This window comes from Lichenostomus cassidix, chromosome 2 (genome assembly GCF_008360975.1).
Source record: "Lichenostomus cassidix isolate B80296 chromosome 2, HeHo_3.0, whole genome shotgun sequence".
NCBI classification, from domain to species: domain Eukaryota; kingdom Metazoa; phylum Chordata; class Aves; order Passeriformes; family Meliphagidae; genus Lichenostomus; species Lichenostomus cassidix.
Genome location: NC_139482.1, coordinates 79,573,541 through 79,594,730, shown reverse-complemented (window position 1 = coordinate 79,594,730; position 21,190 = coordinate 79,573,541). Strand labels below are relative to the sequence as shown.

The 21,190-nt window shown below is 38.9% G+C and overlaps 1 protein-coding gene and 1 long non-coding RNA gene across 8 annotated transcripts in view; one reads left to right on the top strand and one right to left on the bottom strand.

Moving 5' to 3' along the window:
- The window catches only part of CTNND2 (catenin delta 2), a 638,189-nt gene that overhangs the window by 401,964 nt on the left and 215,035 nt on the right, over window positions 1-21,190 (bottom strand). The gene's annotated exons all lie outside the window — the stretch shown is intronic.
- On the top strand, window positions 7,309-20,303 carry LOC146441660 (uncharacterized). 3 transcript variants are annotated; one of them, XR_014850007.1, is made up of 5 exons: window positions 7,309-7,466; window positions 10,034-10,184; window positions 18,959-19,056; window positions 20,086-20,198; window positions 20,272-20,303. It is a non-coding gene; the product is annotated as an uncharacterized LOC146441660 (long non-coding RNA). The 3 variants fall into 3 exon arrangements; XR_014850006.1 differs by having other exon boundaries at window positions 20,086-20,303; XR_014850008.1 differs by lacking the exon at window positions 18,959-19,056 and having other exon boundaries at window positions 20,086-20,303.

Here is a 21,190-nt window from a genome sequence, read left to right as displayed (position 1 = left end):
TAGCACAAAGTGACACATCCAGCACATCCAGTCATTTCTCAAATGCTTCCAGGGATGACTGTTCCAATGCTTAACCACTCTATCAGTGAAAAAATTCTTCCTGAAGCCCAACCTGAACCTCCTCTGGCACAGTTTGAGACTGTTGTGCCCATCCTCTCACTGGCTGCCTGGAAGAAGAGATTGACTCCCACCTTGCTATACCCTCCTTTCAGGCAGTTGAAGAGAGCACCAAGGTCACCCTGAGCCTCCTCTTCTCCAGGCTAAACAACCTCAGCTCCCTCAGCCACTCCTTATACAACCGACCCTCCAGATCCTTCAACAGCTCTGCTGCCCTCCTCTGGACATGCTACAGCCCCTCGATGTCTTTCTTGCAGGGAGTGGCCAAGAACTGAGTACAGGATTTGAGGTGTATCCTCACCAGTGCTGAGTACATGGAAACAATCCCTGCCCTGGTCCTGCTGGCCACACCATTGCTGATACAGGCCAGGATGCCATTGGCTTTCTTGGCCACCTGGGCACAGCTGGCTCATATTGAGTTGCCATCAATCAACACCCCCAAATCCTTTTCTGCTGGGCTGCTTTCCAAACACTTTGCTCCCAGCCTGTAGTGTGGCTGTCACAGACTTTTACTTCTTCAAGGGGATTACAGTGAACACAGCACCAGGCTCTTGCCAGACATATCCAGCAAGCAGACACAGCAACAGTGGCAAGCTGCAATGAAGTAAATTCTAACTGAACATAAGGTAAAAGAACAAACACAAACAACAAAAATAATTAAAAAACCAAAAACCAAACCCAAACAAACCCAAATCCAAAACCAAACAACACATCAAGCGTAGCAGAACACTGGAACAGGCTGTGCATCTAGAATCTCCATTCTTGGAGATTCCAAAAGTCATCTTCACATCTGATGTAACACTGAAGCTACACTTGCTTGAAGGACACCTCCAGAGGTCTCTTTTAAGCTATTTTTCCCTGATCCTAGAACTGATGCGTTGTGAGTATTTTTTCAAGTCTTTATACCAATGCAATTGATTAGATCAGAGGCTACCAATCTTTCTGATCATGATGATTACATACAGATATGTTTCACTCAGTGTAAATGCTTATATTTTATCAGCCTGAATTTCTCTAGCTTATTCCTTCACCTGATCTGACTGTTGTAGCAATCCCATGCTTCTTTACAAGAGATCAGAATGGCATCTAGGCTATTATGCATACGGATTATTTATGGGATAAAAAACTAGTTTGGCTGATTACAGTGTTTAAAAATAAACTGTTCCTTCATTTTCATGTAAGATTACTTCAAAGAGGTCCCTTTTAAGCCTTTAACAGCTTCTACAGAAATAAGACCCTGTTTTATTTTCTGTGTTTAGGATCCTGATACAAACACAGTGACAACTGCATTCTATTGCATGTTTTAGCTCTCCAGGCATACTGCCCTGTTTCTCTGTGAGTTACAGGCAATCCTTGCTCTCTGAAGGCACACTGCCCAACCACCTGGACCTCTGTTCCCAGGGAAATTGCATTATCTCTTTTCCAGCATAATCACCAAAGTTTTTAAAATTATCTCCATTTTCCTATTACAGATGGTTTGGTCCTTTTTTTGATCCCATTTTTTCTTCTGTTTTTAGATCAGCTTTAGTCTTTAAGCTAACTCTTTTCTTCCCCTTCTCACTAGTTTATGCATCCCTTGCCAACACTCCCAATGGTTTATCACCCACAATGATTGCTGTGCTTTTCCACTTCCTTCCATGCAAACCACTACTGCCCATAAAGCAATAAATGTAAGTAAAAATTTTGGAGTGTTAGGACAGGATTAGAACTACTATGAGCTTTCTAATGTCATAGTTTTGCTTCTCCACCCTTGGAAGCAGCAATTTAAGGAGGATGTAAGATAAACTGACTTTCTACCTTACTAACTTTGACCTGCTTTAGGGCCTACTGTTACTATCGGTAAAGCTCAGTGTGAGAGCAAAACAAATCCTCAGAGATGGTAGGCCTTCTCCAAGGAGAGTCAGAGAAGTAGAGCTGAAGTTTAGCAACAGACCCTAACTCTTCAGACTTACACTGAGCTTGTAATTCTCATTTACATCTCAGTTGTCCAAGCATAAAGCTTTAATATGTGTAAGTGGAAAAGGGTAATTCCATTTACAGTAGCAGTTTTTGAAGCGTGACTTTACCTTTTCAGCATATTTAATGTATGGGACAGAACAGTGACCCAATGTTTTTTACCTTGACTTTACTGTACATATCTGTAATTCTGTTCTGAAAAGAGAAACACAGACTTGTTGCAGATGGAAGATGCTTAACTGCACATATATTTGTATGGTTTAAAGATGTGAAAAGCAAAGAAAATTGAACAACATGGTCTCCAAATGTGAAACTTCTAAAAATGTCCTAGACATTGAAGCACTAAGAAAGCCTTTTTCAGTTCTGACAACATTTCCAGCTTCTAGTGTCCCTTTCTTATCTGATTAGATCTGTGTCCCATTGGGCAATGTGCCAAGATGTCAGCAAGAGCTGCAGAGGTGTCAGTGCACACACGGACATATGTGCACAGCAATGACACACACCACTTCCTGTGCAGTCCACCTTCATGCCTAGACATCTGTAGTCTTCTCCAGCATTTCATTCATAGAGTTCATCAGTTCCCTATCTATACACCTCTGAACTAGTTGTCCTTCCAGAGCTGTGAGAATACACATCATCCCAGGCACTGGGTACAGACAGAGCCAGCAGGATAAATCATTAGCTTTACACTTGTCCAGAACGGTTTAAGAGAGTAGGCATCTATTCCCTTTCTCTTTTCCTACTTGCAACAGAGAAAGTATTCTGGTGAACAATTTTCTCTTTTGATTTTTCTCGCCTTTTAAGACTTATTTTTCAATCCATACATAGACTGCCACTGCAGCATATCCAAAAACCAACTCCATAATTTGCAATTATCCCTGAATTTCTGAATTAATTATGACACTAGATCTGAATATTGCCACGAGTAGCTATTAAAAGGTTGGTCATTAGCAAGTTACTAAGAGATTCAAAAGTTATTTAACAAAGCAAGATGGGCTTTTTTTTTTTTTAAGATAACCTAGCACATGCAAATCAATATATACAGGATTTGGGTTTTTTTCTTGTCTTGAAGCTTGATTTTCTGCACACTTGAGACACACAGTTTGCTACACTAACTGAATGTGGCTGGACTTTCAAATAAATAAAGGATTACATCAAAATTGTAAACGCAGCTCAAATACAGGGATGTTCATAAAAAAAAAATCTAGTATACTAGCCGACAGTACACTGAATAGTCAAATAATTCACTTATTTTTGCTATTATGTACTAAAGACAAAAGAACCCAGCATGGGGTAAAAAGAATTTGAACTCAAGGACTGGAAACCCTTGAGATTTGCACATTTTCTCTCACAGATGATTCTGTGGCAGCAGCAGTTAACTTTAATAGCTTTTGAATATTTCCTCTTTTATTACATCTTTTATTACAAAGAAGAGAACTAGTAAAATAATTAGGCAATTCATTCCTTTTCTGGCTACCCTACAGAATTACCATAGTTTCAGGAAATTCCCAACAGATTCATATTGTTCCTTATGAAAGAGGAAAGCAATTAGTAATGAAAATGTTAGTTTTAAGAAGTATCATTATGATCTTATTCTCCTAATTTCTGGTATGAATAGCTCATCTTTTGAACAAAGTAAAAAGGTTTTCATAATAAAATTACAGCCTAAAAATTACCTGTTTGAAAACAAATACGTAAGGAACACATAGTTCAGGACACCATTTGTAGTATGTGAAAGGATAGATAGGGAAAGAGCTTAGAACCAATAAAACAATCTCACTGAATAAAAATACCTTTTATGGGTTCACAGAGATGCAGTATGGAGTTGGAAGAGATGTATTTTGAAAAATGGGTACAAATGTAATAGCTCTGAAAGTCTTCAATTATCCCAATACTCAGTACAAAAAAAGAAAAGGAACAGGATGACACGGCACATAAGCTGAATTTTTGATAATATCATACACAGATGCCTGGGATGCCCACAGAAAAATATGAAATTCTTTACTTGGTCAAGCAAGATAGTTTTACATCTTGCAGCTGAGAGCCCACTCTTAGTGATCCTTCTGTCCTTAAATCCAACATCCCCACAGAAAGCAGAACATCTGCCAGTTATGAGCCACATAAAAAGACAAAATACCTAAGAAAAAAAAAAACCCAAAAGTTTGTTTAAAGCTAAAAGTAAAATCTTCACAGACAGTAGGGAAATGAATTGTTGGAAGTGTATGATGAACCTACAGAGTCAAGGCAGTGTATCAAGAAAAGGTTAAGACACAAAACGTTAGGGAGGATAAAGGAAGCTGACTAACAAAAGCCACTTTTTCTGGAAGTTGAAATCATCTTCAAGTGAAGAAAACAAAGAAGCATAAATGCATACAGGTTAAACATAGAAGACAAGACATCACAATATGATTTTAAGGCACAAATAGCCAAAGGCATCAAAGCAAACAACAAGTATTTCTCCAAATGCATCAGGAGCAAGAATCTGCCTGGAGAATCTGCAAAACCACTGGGTGGATCAGGATATAAAAGGATTCATTGAAAAGAAACCAAATGAATCCCTCATGAAAATTTTTAATGTTTTATGGGAAATTCTCATGCTAAGAAATCACTGAGGGAGTCTTATCAGAGGATCTGCCTGAAATTGAAGTGAATAGATCATGAAACAAACTGACAAATCAACCTGTAGCAAACTGAAGATCAGATGGTATTTGCTCAATAGTCTGACGAACTAAGAAATACACAGCTTAAAAGAGGTAGTAACTGAAAATTGTTTGGCAACAATAAAAAGTTACACAGGACAGCAAGGCTGAAGGGCAACAATACTTGACCTTTTAGTACTACCAGTGGTTTGCCATTTGCTTTGTTGCTGCTACTTGAACACAGCATTTTGGGGCCTGACATTACCTGTGAAGGCAGGCCAAGTGCCTCAGCCTTTCCTGTGCCATTTTTGATGAACTTGCTGGCCCTAATCAGCGGCAGATCTAGATCTTTCTTGTACTTCTTTTTGCTAACATATTTGCAGAAACTCTTATGTTATTACCTCTTGCTATTTTGAGTTCCAGCTGAGCTTTTGCCTTCCTAATTGCATCTCTGCACACTGAAGCAGTACCTCTACATTCCTCTCTGGAAGTCTGTCCCCTTTCGCTTTGCTCTAGTGCTCCTTTTCTCACTTGAGCTCTCTTAGTAGCTTGGTGCCTTTCCAACTGACTTCTTTTTATGTCTGCTCCTTTTCCTGCTTAGGGGGATAGACTGCTCTTTTGTACTTTAAGAAGCAGCTGCACTGGGAAATCTCCCAACATTCCTGAGCTTCTTTGTCCTCTAAGAGAGGCACCCACTGGATCCTTCATAGAAGTTCCCTTAGTTGAAATCTGCCGTTCTGAAGTTCAGGTCTTTATTTGATCACTTGTCCTCCTCGAGTCTGTGGCCTCCATGCTCTTACAGTCTCTGCAGCTGCTGTTGATGTTATCTGCAAACAGGTCATTACTAGTAAACATTCAGTCCAGGAGAGCACTGCTCCCAGTTGGCCCACCCATGACCACATAAAGAAGCTGTGCCCAATGCACCCAGGAAATGCCCCAGATTGCTATGCACCACTGTGCTGTTTTCCCAGCGCCAGAATCGTTGAATTCCCTTTTGAAAAGCAGAGCCTGAGGCCTCTTGGAAGTGAAGGCTTGACCCACCTCTTCTTCTTCCTCATCTAGGTCCATAGCAGACCCCATGAGATTTCTCAATGGCTCTGATTTTGACCGAGAAGCACTCTACTGACTTGAAAACAGATGAAGAAAGATGATTCTTTATGTAAAAGGCATGCTTTTGATGGTTATCAAGTACATTGTAACTCCACTGGGTCATGAAAACCTGAAAACAGGTGGCTTTTGAGTATTAGAAGACATTTCACATTTCACATATTATGGCCCTGTTCTTACTCTTTTGTCAGCCTATACTCGAGGCCATCAGTGAAGATAGTTCTTCCCACCAACAAGGGCTGTTCTTACTAGTAAAACACGTATTTATTACCACCAAACAGATACCAGAAAACATGGTGTATCAGGTTTTTCTACAGAAGAATAGATTTTCATCCATAAAACATCCAGATTGGAATGGGAATGGGAATCCAGGCTGTTCTTTCAATGAAACACTGAATAGATTTTGCTATTGAGTTCTCAAACAAAAAAACCAGAAAGATTCCAGATTTATACTACTCATTGTCAGTAAAACAATGAATAGAACAGAATAATTAAATATACTGGACTAGATTTGTGGCTATGCCTCTGGGAGATCAAACACACAAGCAACATTTGCTGCACTCCAGAATTACCATGCCTCACTCAGACAATTGTGCTGCTTCCACAATTACAGCACAGATTTCAGTTCAAAGACTACCCATTTGCCACCAAAATTATGTCAGGGAAACTGTCAGTAGACTAAAATGGACAGAAACATCTCTACAGGGATGTTCCTTACAGAAGGAATACTAAAATTACTGCTATGATACAATTACAAAAAAAGAGACATAGGATTCACTGTTACTTTCATTGATTCAAGGGAAAGAAGGAAAGAGGAAAGATAGAGTAGAAATAATGAATGAATCAATTTGTTGCATTACTTCAATCAGAATATTTCATTGACAGTATTGTGAAAGAAATCTGAAATTCAGGTCTTTATTACAGCAAAATACAGCCATCAAACTGCATCTATCCCTGTAGAGTTGGGTTCCTGCTAGGAACCTTCTAGCAGTGCTGTTAACAGGTCCAAGACCTGTCTGACACAATGCACATTACTAAAGCCCCTGATCCCAAAAGTAGAACAAGCAGGTAGGAATTGCAGCTCACTTTTCAGAAGAAAAAAAAACAAAAAAACCCAACACAAAAAAACCCCAAAACAAAAACAGTTCATGATGTCACAGTATTGAAAAGGAAAGGCAAAGTAAATAAAAACAAGCCGTGCATGCAGAATTTTAAACTTAGTTTTTTAAGTGAATTTAATGTCAGAGGGGGAATTCAAATTAATTTCCAGACGTGGTATCTGAGCTGTGGTTTAGAGCTACACTGTTCTTCCCCCTGCCCATCTTAAATCTGACATCTCTTCCCCCAGTGGGAACTTGGAGTGGGTAAAATGAGGGCTCTCTCCCCACACCTGGCAGCAGCTGAATGCCATACATATTCCCTCTTCTGTGACTCCAGGCACTGTTTCCATAGCAGCGCCAGGAAAGCCATTCCAAATTGGTCAGAGAGGGAGGGAATGAGAATCACCCCTCCAGCAAAGCTCCCTCTCACCTCCCTGGACAAGGCACGCTGAGAAACCAGGGACAAGAGTGAAGCTGACTGCACAGCCTGGGAGAGACTGAGGGCCCAGGCAGCTCCATACAGCCTGGAAACCTCCCTTCGTGTCTGGTGAGAGTTGCTGTGGCTCAAGCCCATGGGATGGGGTGGATGGAGTGCCCAGTTTTGCTGGTAACTGGGGGCAGATCTGTGATGGCCAGCAAGCATTTGGCTCTCCTGCCCTCCAAGAGCACACTGACTCTACAGCAGCATAGCAGATCTATACAGCAGTATAGCAGAGGGATTTCTGGCCATTCCATGGCTGAAGGGAAGTAGAGATATGTACTTGACATGAACTGACGCAGCACAAGGGGACCTTGTTTTCACTTTGCAAATCAGAAATACCAAATCTGTGGTACAGAAGTTTTAGCTGGGTTTTTCAGCACCTCAGAACCGTGCACTTGTTGGGATTATTTGTCAAGGCCATATGATTTTTTGTGCTCTTCCATCTTAAAGACAGAAATGAGATGCGATGTGACATTTCTGAATGATCTTCGCTAGCCTGAAATAATGAGAATGTGGAATTGCAATCTATGTTTGCGTATCATAACTAAACTGCAAGATTACTCTGTCTGTTTGCAACCCCCAACTTGCCCACAAACCACTACATTATACATCAGCACTAGATCTACGCCCTAACCACGCATGGCAAGCATCTTTACAGGATCACAGAAGGGTGGAGGTGGGCAGCGGCCTCTGGAGGTCACCTTGTCCAACTCACAGAGGGCCACCCTGAGCCAGTTGTCAAGACCATGTCCAGGTAGCTTCTGAACATCTCTACGGAAGAAGAATCTACAACCTCTCTGGGCAGCCTGTTCCAGTGTTCAGCCACTCTCCCAGTGACAGTGTGTTTCCTGGTGCTCTTACAGCACCTTCCATGTTTCAGTTTATGTCCATTGCCTCTGGTCCTGTCCCTGGGCACCACTGGAAAGAACCTGACTCCCTCTTCGTTGCACTCTCTGTTCAGCTGTTTGTACACATTGATGACTTCTTCACCCCAGGCTGAACAGTCTCAGCTCTCAGCCTTTCCTCAAAGGAGAGGTGCTCCAGTCCTTTCTTTATCTTAGTGGCTTTTTGATGGACACCCTCCAATATGGCCATATCTGTCTTGAACTAAGAAGCCCAGAACTGTGCCCAGTGCTCAAGGTGTGGCCTTACCAGTGTGGAGCAGAGGAGAAAGGTCACCTAACTTGCCCCGCTGGCAACACTCCTCCTAAGACAGCCAAGGACACTGGTTACCTTTCTTGCCACAAGGGCACATTTCTGGCTGATGTTCAACTTGATGTCCACTAGGACCCCTCAGTACCTTTTTTGGCAAAGCTACTTGTCAGCCGGGTTGCTCCCAGTGTATATTTGGTGCATAGAGTTACTGAGCATAGCCTTGTCTGAAACTAACCTTATCAAGGTTACTGAGGCAAACACATCACCCCAGACACAGAAAAATTTGACCAGACAGTTGTCAGGCACACTGTACTAGGTAACTTTTTTTGTGCCATCAAAATTACTCTCCCTCTCAGAACACCTCTGCGGTAAAAGAGAGGTTTTCTAGAAGTTTTCTCCTTCTGACCAGTGTGAGAGGTGTAACTTCTTCCTAGTATGCCTGAGGGCTAGGAATGGATAGCATGTCCAACTATATCAATATGGGAGAATATTATTTTATTTTCTGAATTGATCATAGGTGTTCCAGCTTGTCTTATCTTGCAAAGTTCAGTCCTCTCTGTTCACAGACACTCCAATTTAAACAACAGGCTATGCCATGCAAAACACTAACTTTCCCTACTCTGAGAGCTGCACTGGACATAGTCCTGAGAAGTCTGTTTGCTGAGTAAGTCTGGCTCCTTGGATTCAGAACCCTTCGAGAAGAGTCTCACCAGACTGGAATACACAAGTACCAGAAACATTTGCAATGCTAAACTGTAAGAATACAAGAAAAGCTACTTAACTTTCTGGACCTGTTCTGTTGTCTATTCCTTGTGTATTTTACATTATCCAATCATGCAACATCAAACTGATTTAACAAGTGCTGAAATTTTATAGAGCAAGTTCCTCTCTGGCTTAAAAAGGAAGAGTACATATTTAGTGTACCAAAGATGGGATTTTAAGCCAAATTTCACCTCTACTGAAGCTTTCTTATTATTGTGTTACTTTCCCATTCCTACAGCTTGATTTTTATTTGGTACAGACTGGTTTTTCTTATTACATGGCTGGCAAAGTGTATATCCTTTCCAAAAGCAAAGTCACTGAAATTAGAATGAAACGAATAATTTAATGGGATGCACTGCACTTCATTTCCTCAAACAAGAGACTGCATTGACCAGGAAAGACATTTCTCTGGCTCATGTCCATTGCAGAGAAAAGCCAGAAAGAGAGAGACAGAGAGAGAAATACAGCATTCCCTCCCTTGAATACATTCATGAAAAGTGGGCAGAGACCTTGCAACAATGTTTGGGATGTCTTTGACAGCATCAACGGAATATAAAGTGTCTCTAACCACTTTTCATGTCTTTTTTTGGAAGAGCAAACTCCTCCAACAGTCAAATACCACTTAAAGAGAAGGACTTTGAAAATTAAAGCCTTATAAATCAGTTTCTTTCCCTTTAAACAGCTTCACAAACAGTTTCTACCTTTTGTTCTTCCAGCTTATGTTTGACACAGGAGAGGTGCAGGGAGCCCTTTCAGATCCACTACTTGTACAGGGTACAGTCTCTACAGACAATTCTAATTGCTTTATGAAGTTTGGCAACTTGATTATTATCAGGACTGGGCAGAGGGGAGCATAACCTCCTGGAGGTAAGCCAAAGTGGACAGGCTTTGGGGATTTTTAAGATTTTACTTTCCTTTCCTAAATTTACAGGACACATCTCTCAATCCATTGACACAGGTTTTGTACCTGCTAGCAAATTTTATGCACACCACTGCTTTGGGCATGTTTGGTGCCAAGCTAGCCTATCACTTTCCTGGGAAGACAGGATGACAGGTATCTCCATAGCAACTGAGTGCACATGGCTCCAGATACAGTACTTCACCTAAATAACCTGCAACTATGTTTTCCCTAAAAAAAATACTCTACCTTGAGAATCCCACTAAAATGGAGACTACAAAATTATTTACAGTGAAACAAGCTTAAGCTTGAGAAGCAGTCATGTGAGAAATAACACTGAAAATAATAGCTAGCATGAAAACTATGTGACCTAAATTATAATTTCAAATAATTCTAAATGAGAAAGCTTTGGATAACTCAGACAACTGTAACCACTGAAAATGTTAACTTTCTAATGACAATGACTGTATGCAAATGATCTAATTACAAACATCAACACACAATGCCGTGCTGAAAAATAGGAGGAAACATTCTGAGCAGCTTAGAAAGAAGAAAAAATTACACTTTGAAAATATTACTATGCATATGGAATAATGAGGCCTCATAATAAATGCTGGATCTTATTTACTAAAATTTTGCTGTTTGATTCAGATGTTAATTTTGTGCTGCATTAAATGAAGAGCAGATAAACCCCTTTTCTTTAAATGCTCACACCAGCTTCAAAATTATAGTATGATACATTTTTGAATTAATCTTACAAAGCACTGAATTTAAATTTTCAATCTGTGTTGATCCAGAATTTTAAGGAGTTCTAGTAGTGGGAATGAAAAGACACAGGAGCAGATAATAGACATAGGATGCTCTATGCATGCCAACAGCACCTCCTGATTACAGAATAGCTGGATACACTACCACTTCCAATTATACATAAATGGATCTGAAGAACAATGACTCATAAATTAACAATCTGTCTAAATATTTTTAGTAATTACTGATGTATTTTAGTATTCCATAGATCAAGTTTAGTCAACATTCTATTTCAGTAATTTCAGGATTAACTACACTTCTGGTGCACACAGAAAACAAAAACCAAAAGTAAAAGTTATTCAGTTAGATAAACCTAGAGGCTTCTTTTTTTTCTAAGGGCGACATTTGAAAAGTGTGCAATTTATCTACTGTCTGGGAAGGTCTGAAGTATCCAGTCTCACTGCAAGAATACCCTGCTGTATGTCAAAACCATAAAGCAATTCATCCCACTGTAGCCAAACCTAGTACTTCAATATATTTGGAAAGAAAGAGTAGGGAAAATAAAACAGGTTAAAAACAAGGTAAAAAATCCTGCAGCTAAGGCTGCAAAATATGGCTGCCGCAACAGGTACACTGTTTTGCAAGATTAGCAGCCTGCCATAAAATCCTTCTCTGTAAGAGAGCAAACCACAATACACGAGTAGATAAACTCCATTACAGTGAATTTAAGCACATGTAACCATGTAGACAGAATAAGCCAAACATCTGCCTATGTTTTTTTCTTTACTTTGTTGATGTTGCTATCATCTGGACACATTATCCACATGTCCCCTGAAACCATGTATTGCAATTTCCATCAAATGGTATTACACCTGCTGAGGAGGGCAGAACTGATCGACTACAGCTTCTCCTGCTGCCAAGCTCAGCCAACAAGCTATTTCTGAAACCTACTCATGTTTTGGTAAACTGAGCCAAATTGAATATGTTTTTAAACTGTTTTTTTTTTAATCAGTTTTCAAAGTACGTTGTTTTGGGTTTTTTTAAATACTGGTTTTCTAAGTTTTATTGTACCTTACTGGTGCATGCTTCAAAACTTCAACTAAAATCAGTATGAGATGAATGACAAAAATCCTAATGAACATTAATTCCTTCATATATACACATATATATAAAAAAAGAGAGAACAGAAAGATGCCCTGAAAGAATAGGAACAATAAGGACAGTGCTGCCAAACAGTAATGACTGGGCTCCCATTCCCAGAAACACTTTCAGTCCCTTCACAATGCTTGTATTTAATTTTTTTTCCAAATTCCCTTTTAAATATACTAATTTTTAGATGGAAAGGTATGTTTGTTTTTTTTCATAAATCTACTCTGTCATTCAGAAAAAATCAATCATAAAATGCCAAGTCCCAATGCTGACTGTCTCAAATCTGCATCTGATTTCTCTCTCCAGATAACAAAATGGCTAATTATTCTTTTAAAGCATGCCATGAATATTAAAAAAAAAGTTTAAAGGAAGGAAAGAGAGGAACCTACACAAGTAGGTTGTGTAAGAGTTTGGAGAAGGTACCTATGTCCAAATAGGAATTTCACTGATTTTATGGGCAGCTGGACAGCTGTTTTACAAGAGCCAGTACTAATTAAAACCTAAGTTCTGTCTCTTCCTTGTCTTAAAAATGTAAAGATAACATCAGGAGGCCCTGGTGCAATAAGAGTTTAATCATAAGGCCTTTCAGAGTTTGTCCAAACAGATATCCATTGTCTATCTGGAGGTCACAGCCAACCAGGCAGTTTCTTTATCTGCTCTATCCTGCAGCTGTGCCACAGACACCCCTATTGTGTGACTTACTAACCCAAGGAAGTTATTTCCAGAAACCAGTGTCTGAACATTGCCTTTACATTTATTCAAGCTCATTTTCATTTTAAGGCATTATGACACACATGCCAAAGAACTAAACGTAAGAATAGGAAACAGATAAGATTATTGCTGCCAGACTTTCTGACTTGAAGCCATGCAGTAACCCCTGAACACGCTACAGAAGGAAACAGTATAAAGAGATACTGACAGTCAAACAATGTAATAGATTTCAAGTATGCAAAACAGTGACTGATAGCAAGCCACTAACTAATAGTAGGATTCAATATTTAAAATTTTAAAATAACCAAACTAGCAAGTAAGTCACATTTTGTTTGGAAAAAGCAAATCAGAAATATGCAAAACCCTCTTAGATCTTCATGCATATACAGACAAGATAAAGCCTTTTTCAGGTGGATGCAGGTGCTATTTCCTATAATGCTACTTGCATTCCTGTTTAGGAGCAAATGATTCCACTTATATCTAATATTGGATTTACCACAGCCATATATGCAATTTCCAACCATTTCAATAACTCATAAAGAACTCTGAATTTCACTATAAAGTAACTTCAGACAAACAATCCCTAATCAAAAACATACGGTTCAATACATAGTATCAAATAAGAAAATTACACCTCTAATTCAGAAAACTCTTTGAGAATGCAACAAGAGCCACACAAAACACATCAGTACAGAATGGCAGGAGTGAACACAGAGCAAAAGTTCGGAAGAAAACAAGAGGTGCAGCACTGCCTGAGTCACTGCTGTATTTGTTTACTCCCAATGCACCAATTATTCCTGGGAAAAAACAAAGTGAAAGTAATAAAGAAAACATTATATTTCTGAATGCTGTGTAAGGCACAGGAGACAACTCTCAGAGCCAGAAGACCCAGTGGAAGTAAGGCCATCCTGCAGGCTGCCAGAACAGACTCCCTCCCAACTGCCTGAGACTTCCTCATTGGTCTGAGATCAACCACAGAAACACTTTTAAGCAATGAATGCTTAAACAACCCCAATCTGATTTTAACATCACTTGGCTCCCAGAAACACTGGCTGCTTAGCACACTAACCAAACCTGTCAAGTTGCTCTCTGGATTTTACTCTCTAGAAAAGCGCAGAAGTGCAAACTCGAGGCAGGGATATCAAGATTTTTCAGCTCAGATGCTGCCAGGTTACTGGCCTGGTACCTGATCATCCAGGCAGTAACAGAAATGGCCTCAAGTTGCATGGCAAGGGGACAGCTGCTGTCCTCTGCTTGTGAGCACTTGCAAGTGGTGGGCGGCTGCTTTGTAACTCGTCTACTTTTCGTTGCAAAGGCTTACACTCCAAAGTATGTACAATTTTGCTACTATTTAAAACAGTAAGCATCTCAACCTATAAAACACCTCCACTTCTGTCTTCATGTTAGCAGTGCAGGAACATAGATGACAAAGGAGCCACAGCCAAATTTATTCCCTCTATTTTTCCTCAAAAATCACCAAGCATGTTCACAAGGCTGAGATGCCTTGTGTCTTTCCAGATGGCAAGGCTATAAATATAATTTTATATACTTGAAGTAGACTCCTGGTGTTTCCAGAATATTAGTTCAGGTAACATTTTCTGCAAAGAGATAAATTCTCATGTGTAGTGCTTGCGCTCTGAAGCGGTGCTATTTTGTCTGTGTGTAAGACATCACCAACACATGAACAAACTGATAATATTTTTTAAAAAAATCCTGCAATGACAGGCTAAAGAACAGAGCCTAAATATACAAGTTTCAAGAAGCTGTTATCACAAGAGCTTATCCATTAAAGGAAATCCTGTAACTTTTAAGGAATGTTTTCAGGTAATCCAGAACATAGTTATTGTCTACATGAAAAAGATGACTTTTGCCCACTCCATTTGACTGGAATTTAGTACTGAGATGCCTACAGGGACACTGCAAAGGTGCTTTGGGTCACATTCAACATGTGATGGATCTGTAAACCATTCTGATTTCATCTTTCCTTGAAACCGTCTATACATTCTTATTGCTCTGTTAAAAGCAGTATTTTTTCTTTAGCTGGAAGAACCAATATATGAGCTAAATGTCCAAATGAAAAATATCTCCAGCATCTTCTAAAACTTTACTTGGTGTTTCCCCCTGTGCCTTACCTGCCTCCCTGAAGTCATGACTTAGTGTTAGCTCTCCAGCACAGAACTACAGCTACGAAGCAAATGAAGTTCTGGCCTACTCCATCAACTGAATCAAGGAGCATGTGTCTGATTTACAGCAAGTTCTCACTGTACAAAATAGACAATATAAGCCAGACAGCTCCTATAGTATAGGAAATAACTTATTTATGATGCACAGGCTCATTGTGATAATTTAATACTAATTTAAAAATAGACTTTAAACCACTATTAAACAGTGAAAGTAAGAGATTGGCAATGAAAAAGGTACTGTGAAAATAACAGTTTGTTAGGAATAATGTTGTGTGAAATGCCACTCTCCAAAGACAGGCAACTTGTTCAAAGAGCACCTAGAGACTATATAGATGTATATTCCAGATGAAGCTCCTATTTAAATCCAGAGCTAATTTGGACATGGCTGATTTGGATAACACTGTCATTCTGCACTGTACATGGGCTTTAAAACAACTACAGAAGCTTATTTAAGAGGGACAATGGCACTTGAAAAACCCCACCTATGGATGTATTAAAAATTAACTTTTTTTTTTGTGACAAGTAATTGTTAGAAACAAAGTACATAGGGTACCCAGAGTAATTACAACATTATAGTTGAAAAGCTAACAAAGGAAAATTTGTTTCATCTGTTAAACAAAATTAAAGCAATGGTCATAAAAAACAGACCAAAAAAAAACCCACAAAAACCCCGAAACAAAAACAAACAAACAAACCACAAAAAACTAAAAAAAAACAAACAAAAAAAAAAAAAAAACACCAAACAACCAACAAAAAAACCCCAAACCAAACCAACCAAAAACCCAATCCAAACCAAAACCATGGATTGCTGGCACATCAGGAAAGCAGTAATGGGATATTGAAGGTCTAACTTGACCTCCCGCAAAGTAGATGAAAGGCAAATCTAAAGCCAAACTCCTATGACAAAAATGACTGAGAAATCTATATACTCCATTATGCTACTGCTGAAGGAAAATTCCCCACTTCTGTAACTACAATGTCAATATATTTCATATTTTGGTACTGAATACCAAGTCTCTGCTATTTGTGATGAAAATTACAAATCATTGCTGGACCAGAGCATACAGGCTTAAAGCAAACTGAGGCAGAAAAAAAATTATGAAGAAGGAAATGTGATTAATGCTGGCGTTACTCAACACTTATACACAGCATTAATCTCATACAGGAACAATTATATTAAAATAAAATTACTCTAAAGTCTTTTCTACATGTTTGTTCAATTAATAGATTAGGGAACGCAAACTATTCATTAGATCCTAACCACCAGCATATCATTTACTGGCAATTATTTTTTAGGCATCTGTGCTTGGTTAAAATTAAACCCAAAATATATCAATGTATGATTCTTTATGAATGTCAAGCACACACCCTTCCAGTGCAATGTCTAATGTCATGACTGTTTAGAAGGGAATAAATATTGGGAGGATGCTATAGAATTATTTAGGAAAGCCCAAGGGCTTTTGCAGTATATATATGATTTTTTTCCTCTTTTAATTAAACTCCTTCTGAGTTCATGATTTCAAATACAATTTACACAGATAAAGCTGGTGACATTTCACCTCCTCCACAGGATATGTGAAGATGTGTAGTTTACTATGGCTGAAGTTACTTAAAGCAGTCGTGCAATAGTTTCAGCAAGAACACAACAAAACATACAGATTCTATCAGCTCAGGCAAGTCTTCCACAACTTCAAGGTACCATAAAGCAATCCCAAACAGCATTACCTCCTGATAAGTAATCCAGTTCCACTAATTTCAGCAGATCTTGATCCCTCATTTTAAATCATCTGAGAAGTTCCGGGTTTGACTGAATACATCGATTTCGTTAGAAAAAAAGTAAGAAAATACTGGAGACAATCAAATCAATAAAAATATTTCCTCTGACTCAACAGCCACAGCCCTGATGGCTGAGAATTTCATGTGAGAACTGAGGACCATCTCTCTCCCCAGCTAATGGCAGGGACTGGGCTGAGAGCAGCTTTTTTGAAGGGCTTTACCCATATGACTGAGTACCAATTAGGTGGGAATTATTTAAAAAGAGTCATAGCCCAGCAGTATAGGGCTGTGAACACACAATGGCTTTGAATGCCACAGAAACACAGACAATGAAAAACAACAGAGCCACTGTGCAGACTGAAGTGGAGAAAAGAAGCACAGACCAAGAACAAAGATGAGAACCCGCTCCTCACAGAAAGCTGTCATGGAGCCATTTGCACGCTTGACTCTCAATTTGAAATTTGACTATTCCATTTTTATCACATAAAAAACCAGTTGAGAGAGTCAAGTGTGGAGCCTAAAGAATCTAACCTGAAATCAGGACAGGGCAGACATGCAGCACTGTAACCTTAACAAAAAAAAAAAAAAAAGAAAAAGAAAAATTGCAAAACTGTTTATTGGGGTTTGGAGGGCTTTGTTTGTTTGTTTAAAATCTCCACTATCTGATCTTTATATTTATTTGTGTTTATTAATTAACAATTAACCATATCTTGCACTACAAGAATGTTTTAGGTTTTTAAGTTAGTGTCCAGCAACAGGCTGACTTTTCTATAGTTTAAACACCAGCTTGTGAGAACTAACAGTTTCAACACTCCAAAAGATAAAAGCATGTTTAGAAGGTTCATGCTAGACTGGGCTCAGCAATTAAATACTGACTCTTCTGAAGATGGACATTAAATCAACAGCAAAAATACTGTTTAAGTGTGTAATACCACCTCTTCACTTTTATATTGTTTTCTACATTTTAGTCAAGGACACCTGTCTGACATTATTGATGATGCAGTCATTTTAATCCTCTATGCAAGAGATTTGTATCAGGTTTTGGCATGTCCATTTTGCACATTCATGAACTCTGTGAGTTAAGAAAAGTTGAAAGAGTTGGAAACACGGAAAAGCAGACTCAAACTTATCAGACTTCAGATTTACTACCAATTCCAACTGTGCAGTGGGTTCACAAAATAGAAATGAGCAACTGCACAAACAAGGCTGTAAAAGAGATGCTGTTACTTACCTACAGTCTGCTGGGCCATCCAGTAGTCTGGATAAGCACCCTGCCCTTTTCCCACCATAGCAGTCAGCATAATCTTGGAGCCACTGTTCATGCAAACAGAAGAAGGAATGGTACCTGTTCCAGCTGACAGAGCTCTGAGCATATGCCAGAGCAAGAGACTGTATGTACCAGAAAGCAAAGGCATCTTCTGCCCTCAGTTTCCAAACTGACCGCTTGGTACCACTCCACATGTAGATATCCTTACACAACACTTGTGCAAAGCTAAGAGAATGGCACTAATCAGTATTAATTTATACATTACACAATCAAAATATCTTTAACACATGGTGCACACCTGCTCAGTGGTAATACTATTTAGAAGAACTCAAGTTTTCTTTAAAAAAAATAAATAAAATCACCAGCATGCATCTCTACCAGGAAAACTGATGCCAGAACTAGAAAAAAACCAAGAACATGGTGACATCTGAGTGCCTGCTGATCACCAAACAAGTTATTGCAATTGCTCAACAATTCAAAAAGATAGTATTTCTCTGCCTATAGATTTAGAAGAAACTGCCAATAAATGCTTACTGCAGTCTCAACAGACTTGTACAGACTTCCTCAGCACAGAAGAGAGAGGTGTCCCAACTCTGAGCTTCTATGACAACTGCCAAAGCTGCAAAAGTTATTTGGCTTCAACATGCTTCATTCAACTGAGAATAAAACTTTTAGAACCAGTCTTAACAGGATTTACATACAATGGTAGTAATTCCTTGGCAACATCCTAAATGTAAAGGTGTCTTTCTTATTGACTCCCAAGTTCTGATTTGCTCCACTGTGCTGTGATAAAATGAAGCACTTTTTGTGCACACTGTCATTAGAAAAGGTCAGACACAGGGTGCATTAAGTAGAGCCTTACTTCAGCTGACTGACATGCAGTTGTGTTTCCACCTACTTTTTCTTCCAGAGCCTTAAAACTCCACATTTTTGTAGCACTCAACACTGGCAGAGATGTTTTTGAAGTGTTCACAGCTGGGAGGACAAAGTTCCAGCTTTAATTTTCAGGTCAGCTTTTACAAAAGCCAATTACTGGAATGAGCATTCTGAAGATGACATACAAAGGCCTTGATCTCTGGCACAAAGTATTCATAATAGCGTGAATCCCATGTTATGTGTCTTCTGAAAGGATCTCTCTGGATCTTAAAATTAAAAAGTTAAATTTGTCACTAAAATTTCTACGACATCATTATCTACTAAAAGAAAGAAAGAAAGCTACCCCACAATGAATAACCTCTTTCAGATACAGATTTAAATGCAGGGATAGTAGCTTCCATCAAATGTGTTATATACTCTGCTATCTGAATGACCTGGCCAGTGTCAGCATTTTAGATCTAGTGCATGCTCATAGATCAAGGCTTTCCATTTTCTGTTATCTTTGCCCCTCATTGAAATTTAGAGCAAGTTCCTAGTTATTTAAAACACAGATTTATGTACAGTTTGTATACATGCATGAACACAAATGCAGCACATCAGTATCATGGACCCAGGGACAGAAGGCTGCTTAAAACATGCAGAGAGAGTGTATCATGATACAAAAAAGTGTGCCAAGAACTTCTACGTTAGTAGTTATTAGGATGAATTTTTAATAATGACAGAAAGCTAGTTTGTCGCATCTCTCTCTCACTCACTTCACGATTCAGCAACTAAAACACTAAACAAGGGTTTTTTTCAGAAAAAGAAGAAAAATTAAATTATATCTTCTGCTTACAATTATCTTAATGAAAAAATGCCTCAGCTAGTGAACATTAATAGTTAGTACACAAACAACTCTTACCTGTATAAAAAAATCACTGAAGTAATTCCGACTTTGCCTTGGACTTCCAAAATGCAAGATGTACACATATGGTTGAATTAGCTCAGTTACTCAGAAATCAGTGAAGTAATACCAAAGATAGATTTGGCCCATTATCTACCTGCACAGCACAAATGAATAATGCAAATGTGTATGCAAAGGACCATGAAGTATCTCAGCTTAGCCGTGCATTTAAAATGTATCACTAACTTTCAGCTTCTTGAAATATTTATCAACCGCAGGAGGTTCCACTGAGAGCACACTCTATTAGGAACTTCACTGAATTTTTATTTCTACACCTGACTCAGAGGACTTTAGAAAAGGAGACTGGAATTAAGTGCTGTAACAACTGCAGGTACTGCTCTGACATCAGAGCTTCACAAGCACTTCATGAGTGTTTCTAAGTCACTTTAATGTTCTTCCCACAGTCGAGACCAACTGGGGCCTTTACGCTGCACACCTCAGGAGGGAGAGGAAGAAGGTACCCAGTTTCTGCACACGACTTCAGAAGCCACTAGAAATGAATTGTCTGCAATTAGAAAGCTACTGAAAGAATCCACAGTAACAAGCATGCTTTAAGACACCACAGTCAACTCAAAACCACCACATAACAAGTTAAGCAATCTTCCTAAAATCAGTCTAGTGGCACAAACTAGTAAAAATGACTAGCTGGATCAAGTAGGAACAAGCTTGGATCAACTGCACACAGCACTTAAACTACTGAGCACTATTCAAATGTTGAATTTGTTTTACTAAACTTTTTTCTGAAATAAAATTTGATTTTGAAGTAGTTACAGTAGTTCTGTTGGTGTACTAAAGATGGGAACATCTGAAGAAAGGGTATTTTTAGAGATGAATACTGTAGATTACCAGAGGAAAAAAAAGGGGGAAAAACCCCAAACTCACACCACAAAATGCCCCAGCACTTAGTTTAACATGGAGTAGTTATGTCATCTTGATCTAGAAAATCTTTTGTTTCCTATTTTAAATGATCAAAATTAACTGCATCAGAAAAAAACCCTCACAGTCATGCGTTTCGTTCATTTGGGACTTTGGGAGGATATATGCTAACTTCTTTCATCTCACAAATGCAGTCACCTAGTAAACGGTATTACTACACAATAACACACATTCCTGCAGTGTTCTGAATCAGGAATAATACATAAAAACAACCCGCTCTGAAAACTCTTTGCTGTTGGTGTTGGTAGGAAGCACTAAACTGTTTTCTGTTTTTGTATTTTATACATTTCACTAAATTCAGCCAAAAGATCAAATTATTGAACTGTTACTTTAGCAAGTATACAGATCTGTGTCAAAGAAGGCTGTCGGGACTTCTTCCACACAACT